This window comes from Arvicanthis niloticus, chromosome 4 (genome assembly GCF_011762505.2).
Source record: "Arvicanthis niloticus isolate mArvNil1 chromosome 4, mArvNil1.pat.X, whole genome shotgun sequence".
Lineage (NCBI taxonomy): Eukaryota > Metazoa > Chordata > Mammalia > Rodentia > Muridae > Arvicanthis > Arvicanthis niloticus.
In genome coordinates this window covers 127,173,533-127,179,532 of record NC_047661.1, presented here as the reverse complement: position 1 = coordinate 127,179,532, position 6,000 = coordinate 127,173,533, and positions in this window count along the sequence as shown.

The window sequence follows — 6,000 nt, the reverse complement described above, 5'->3', positions numbered from 1 at the left end:
AGGCAAAGAAGAAAAAGAAGAAATAACAGACAGATTACATTGCTATTATCACTCCATTGATTAGTGAATTAAATTATTGAGTCTCTGCAGGGCATAGTGGACTGCCAACTTTTGAAAAGTTTTAGGATACACTCTCAAGCTGGGAAGCAGAACTTCTCCCAGCTCACCATGGGATTCTGACTCTGTGTGCAATGTGGCACACCCATCTGATTAAAACAACAATTAATTTTAGGTTGCTACCATTTGCCATGGTAGGGCAGATCAAATCTAAAACATGCTTATGAGATTGAAAATATTCTACAAAGGCAAGCAAATGGATTCAGTTCAAGAGCACTGTGTCAGCTGCACACATCGGGTAGCAGTGTCTAGAACTGCACGTACAAGACTTATAGAATCTCAAGCTAGCCAAAATCACAGCATGAGTCAGGGATGGGAGTAGGAAGCTCATATACTCACACCCTACCCGAGAAGCTACTGACTGCTGTTTGGGGAGGTAGGACCCCAAATAGGCTGTCATGACCCAGTAGATCATCCTGAACCCATGCATATATTGAATAATCAATGGACTCAGTTAGGGTTGGGGACATGTGCAAATAAATTCCTGGTGTAGGAAGGGAAATGTGGGAAGGAAATGGGTAGGAAGATTTGCCCCAAATATATTATATGCATGTATAAATATCAAACAAAATATAAAAAATGAAGTAAAATAATTTATGTCCAGAATATATCAACCTGACTGAAAGTATAAATAATTATTAAAAATTCAGAACCATTATGACATCACAAATGTGAATGGAGAAAACTTTATATACCACCTTTTCTTGTGTCATAAATGACACATTTTATTTTATTTAAATAGGAGGAATATGTATATATATGCAAAATCTCAGCCTAAGGAGACGAAAGACTTGAACCTCTTTGATGCGATGGATATTCCTATTTTTCAGAATTCACGTTGCTGGCACATTTTGATCCTGACAAGCTTTCCATGTGAATTCTAGGTATAAATGGATATTTTAAGTTTTATTATATAAAATGAAAATACTCTAAATGAATAAATATCTGGGCATTTATTAATATATATATATATGAACTTTTAAAATTTAAACACATTTAATGTACATTTGAAGCTACTTACACTAATACAGAAAGTGAATAATAGATTAAATAGTATATTTTATCACAATGTTGTTTATGGAAGTATTGAAAAGACAGTTTAAGCTAAAAACTCAGATGAGTCCCATTTACATTTCAAATATTTGACTTTATAAGTCATAACACATCAAATCATAAGCATTCTTCCTAAACATTCTCCTCCTGTCCATTTATCCATGCCCTTCTTCCTGCCATTGACTCTTTGAACTCAGTCATGTGATTTCTGAGAGGAGGGTTATGTTTGGTGTCTCCTTCAGGCCAGCACTTACATCTGCAGAGAGTCCTTTGAGGCCCCTTAATGCAGGAAAACAACTCACAATTCAGGTTGGAATATTGCCTTTTATAGTTGTAAAGCAGCAGGAAATACCTCAAATCATTTTGAAGCCTTTAAAGCTTTTATCTCAAAACCAACAGTTTAAAGTCTTAAAAAAATGTCTTTGGGGAGCTGGCTGCTTTTGGCAGTTCCTGCAAGCACCTTCAGAGCATGACGTAGGTTTTATTACAAATGTTTCATTAGGAAACCAAAACAAAACTGCAGTTCTCAGTGAGTTCTTATGAAGTATAGCCTCTCTCTCGGGCTTATCCTGGAAGAGGAGTGACATTCTGAACACCAAAACTGGAAAAAAGAAACCTGGAAGGTTATGGAAAATTTCCTAGCCAACTTGTATTTTGGAATAGTTTTCATTACATCTGATTTTCTCTTTAGAAGTATTAATAAACAAAACACAAAGATGAAGATTTTGGATTTGGTTATAGGCATGATGAAATCATCGTTCCTGGAAAATGAGATGATGTGCAAGGAAGACTAAGAGAAACCCTCCTAGAGGGTTAGAAGATCCTTAAAATTAACTAATTCAGGCAGGGAAGACAGCTCAGTGGGTATGAGCGCTTGCTGGGCAAACATGCGAACTTGATTTCCAATCTCCAGCACTTCTTCAAAAGCTAGTGTGTGCTAGATCCTTCAATGCTAGCACGGGGGGTGGGGTGGGGACTGAGGCCATCTGGGGTTATCTGACTAAAAGCCTGTTCTCAGATTCAGTGAGAGATCTTGTCTCAAGGTCAGAATAGAGCAAGATTCTCAGTCATCTTATGGAGTGGACCGACCCCTGCACATGAACACAAAATCTACCCACAGTAATAGGTTGTTATCTCTAATTCCAAAAAGAACAATCTCTCCAGCCCCTTCATAATTCTTTAAATAGAGAGTAACATGATCTAGAGGTCTAGACATCAGAAGCACTAATTAAAAACACAAAATTATAGGTAGATGGATAGGATTCTATTATTGGAAACACTGATGTTTGGCTGAAATGGTTCTATAAAAAGTATATGTTCTCTAAAGCTGAATACTAAAATATGCGTATGAAGAGCACTTACAACAGTCCCGTTCAGTCAAAAGATACTCGGTCTGTTATCTTATTAACAGATCAACACCAACAATTATATAAATTATGCCAATCACTAGTAATATTTCAATATACTCATATTTCTCAGGACTTGACTAGATTGTTATTTAATATCTAATTGCAATTTCATATCTCCTTTGTGAAAAATCAGTTTACTACATTCCTTCTTAAAAGGAGCTGGGAACAGAAACCTAGGTGTGGCTAAGATAAGAGTTTTATTGTATTCCTCTCCTGTTGTCTGGACATCTGATACAGGTAGTTCTTCAAGTTCATTCTTATGGTGACAATAGCTAGCTAACAGTTAATCAACGAGAGCTTAGACCTGGAATGTGTGTATCATGGGCTTCTGGCCCTCAGCTTCTCCTGACTGATGATTCTTTATACCATTGTCATTTTCTTCTTGTTGATAATGAAAGTCAGCGTGAGATGGAGAAGTGGAGATCTGATATTTACTCATGATCGTGTGTATTATTTTTCATATTTAATCTAGACAATAATCTCTCAAGGTTGACTCACGTACCACTAATAAATCAGTGTCTAAACAGAGATAAAAGACTTACCCAAGGTGATATTTCCACAGTGACAAGATATTAGATTGTAACACAGAGCCAAAGTCTTCCTAGTGATACACACAAGTCTTGGCATCATCCATTTTTAATTTTTGTATTATTACCTTAAGCTTGAATCCTAATCTCTTTAGACAATACCACTACTCTACGAGAATTCTCATGTTATATGGTACAGGTTTATCATATTTCAAATGTACATGTGTTCAATAAATACAGTCAAGTTATAGCATTTTCAAATGCTACTCATCAATTTGTAATTACTCTGTAACATGGACCTAAGACAGAACCAATTGAAATACTGTCTCTTATTCTAGTTATACCTTTGACAACTTCCCAAGGGTCCAGTCCCTCACATCTTTATTAGGCTGGTTGATTCAGGTGTGGATTTTATTTTTTCTTCTTTCCCCCCAGCATATTGTATCAATTAATTATATAGTATCCTGAAATGTTTCATTTCTGGGATAATTTGTGTTTCCTACTTTACAATATATGTGAAACATCCAGTCCATTGCTTAGTATTTCATTCTTTGTAGATTAACTCAGGGATAATGGACGCATGCTGTAATGTAGGCTACCTTTAACTCCTCTTTTTCTATTTGCATCTCAACCTTTTCTTCCCATTACGTATAAACAACATGAAAACATGACTATGACTTCATTATAGGAATGAATTTCCAATGGCTCTGAACTACACTTTAGAAAGCTTTTGTGGAAACTAAAGGTAGCCTTTGTGCCCACTTGGGGAAGGCGCTAATTCCCAATAATGGAGTAGCACATTGAAATGCAGAGAATGTGTATGAGCATTGGTTGTGTTTTCTTCAGTTGACTTCTAGACCAAGGTTAAGGTAGTTAGCCAGGGGTTCCCATGACTGAAGGGCTAGCAGATGATAGAAGGGAGTCATCAGGTCCAACCATGTTGCCTTTAGCAACAAGTGATCTCTATAAATGGAGGAAAGTCAATTTTAGAAGAAAAAAAATCCATGTTATAACTTGAAAAAGAATCTGCCATGATCTTTAAACAAATGGTTTAGTGGGTAAGGTATTAATTTCTATCCCTGTGGAGCTCTGTTTAAGTGGTTAATGTTGTGTCAGCTGCACATGAGAAAATCACTGAGGATAGACCAATTAAAGGATGAATTCCACATCTTAAATTTAGAAGTTTGCCAAGGAACACATAAAAGAAGAATGCAAACTCTAAACCCCAAATGTATTCATAAGCCTAGCAGCAGGTACTGAAAGGGAGTGGGGGAGAGACAGCTGGGAGGCAGGACTTGGTTAGAAGTTATTTCTGCGGGGAGGGAGGGGGAGAGCGGGAGGGGCAGGAAGAGGGTAAGGAAGAGATGTTTTTAATGAAAATCTTGAAAACTATGTTCCTATAGTTTTCAAGACATAGACATGAATCTATGAAAAGCAACTGAGAGGACCTTTCAGTAGAGATGAGGGAGGAGACTGAAAACAGGAAGCCTGGGATCCCACGCATGCTCCCTTGTGTGGAGCAAGTGTTAGACAAATGGTTACAAAATGGAATATAAACGCCGTGTTCAGGACTTATGATCCTCATTAAGCTTGCTTCCTGTGCTCCATTCCTGGGGTATGGGATCAGCCTTTAGTGCCGCCTGTGATGGGTGAAGAAGTACCCTTCTACAGTGAACTTAGTTTAAAATGATCTAAGTAATTCTTCTAGGACTGAGCCCATTGATGCTCTTAACTACCTACATCCACCTATTCTATGAATTATTTACAGGCATTGTGGATGGGACCATTTGTAGAATTCCGACCAAAAACTGAATTTGCCTTCATAAGCCATTACATGCTTCATGATAATCAGATTGAAGAGTGTTCAAAACATTCCTGTAAGGTCTGATCTCTCTCTCTCTCTCTCTCTCTCTCTCTCTCTCTCTCTCTCTCTCTCTCTCTCTCTCTCTCACACACACACACACACACACACACACACACACAATCCTGGACCCTGGGAGCCTGAGGCAGACGTATCACTTTAAAGTCATCCTGGACTACATGATGGCTTATATTAAAAAACAAACTGAACTCGAACAGCCCCCCTCCCAAACACCACCAAGAATACCAAAAAATTCAGAAAATAAAGTAAAGCATTTTTGACGATGTTTGTATCCATCGAAGTAGATTTACATGTGTTTTAAAAAGACATTTTTTGAGATAAAATAACACTAAAGTTCTGCCATTAATACATTATATACAGAGTATACCAGAAATATCAACATTAAAGAGATATAAAATGTATGTTTTTATAATACAGTGACCTAATGTGTTCCTATTACAAGCCCTCTTATTATTTAAACAGCTGAACTGGAGGCTTTAAGACCTTTAAAAGTTAATAGTGGAATTCCAGTGAGGTTCTTAAGTCCATATGCACTTTAATGGGTGTTTTAATTATGCTATATTATACTTGTTCCTGTGTGTGCAGAATTATATGCTATAGTTGTGCATTTAAGTTACATTGCTATAAATTTTTATGCTTAACTTTCTGTGATTGAAATAGCATCGTATTTCACGTTCGCTCTCTTTCAGAAGGTCTGTAATGTTTTCAATTGTACAGCATATGATATTTTCACAGGTCTGGATCTCACATAAAGCCTGCACTGAAATGCTGTGAAGAAAGCCACTTGCTAGTGCTTTTCAAATTAAATGACCACATCCGTTCTCCTTATGAGGACTTGCACTGTTCTTTTACATGCTCGGTTTAAGGACAAAAGGGAAAATCTATACTCTAGATGTCTCAGTCATTTTACTAGAGTGTCTCAGCAAATATTTATTTGACATATACTATATTTAGATTGTATTCTAATATTTATTGACTTCAATGAAGGCTATTTTAAGAGAGTTTTCTTTTG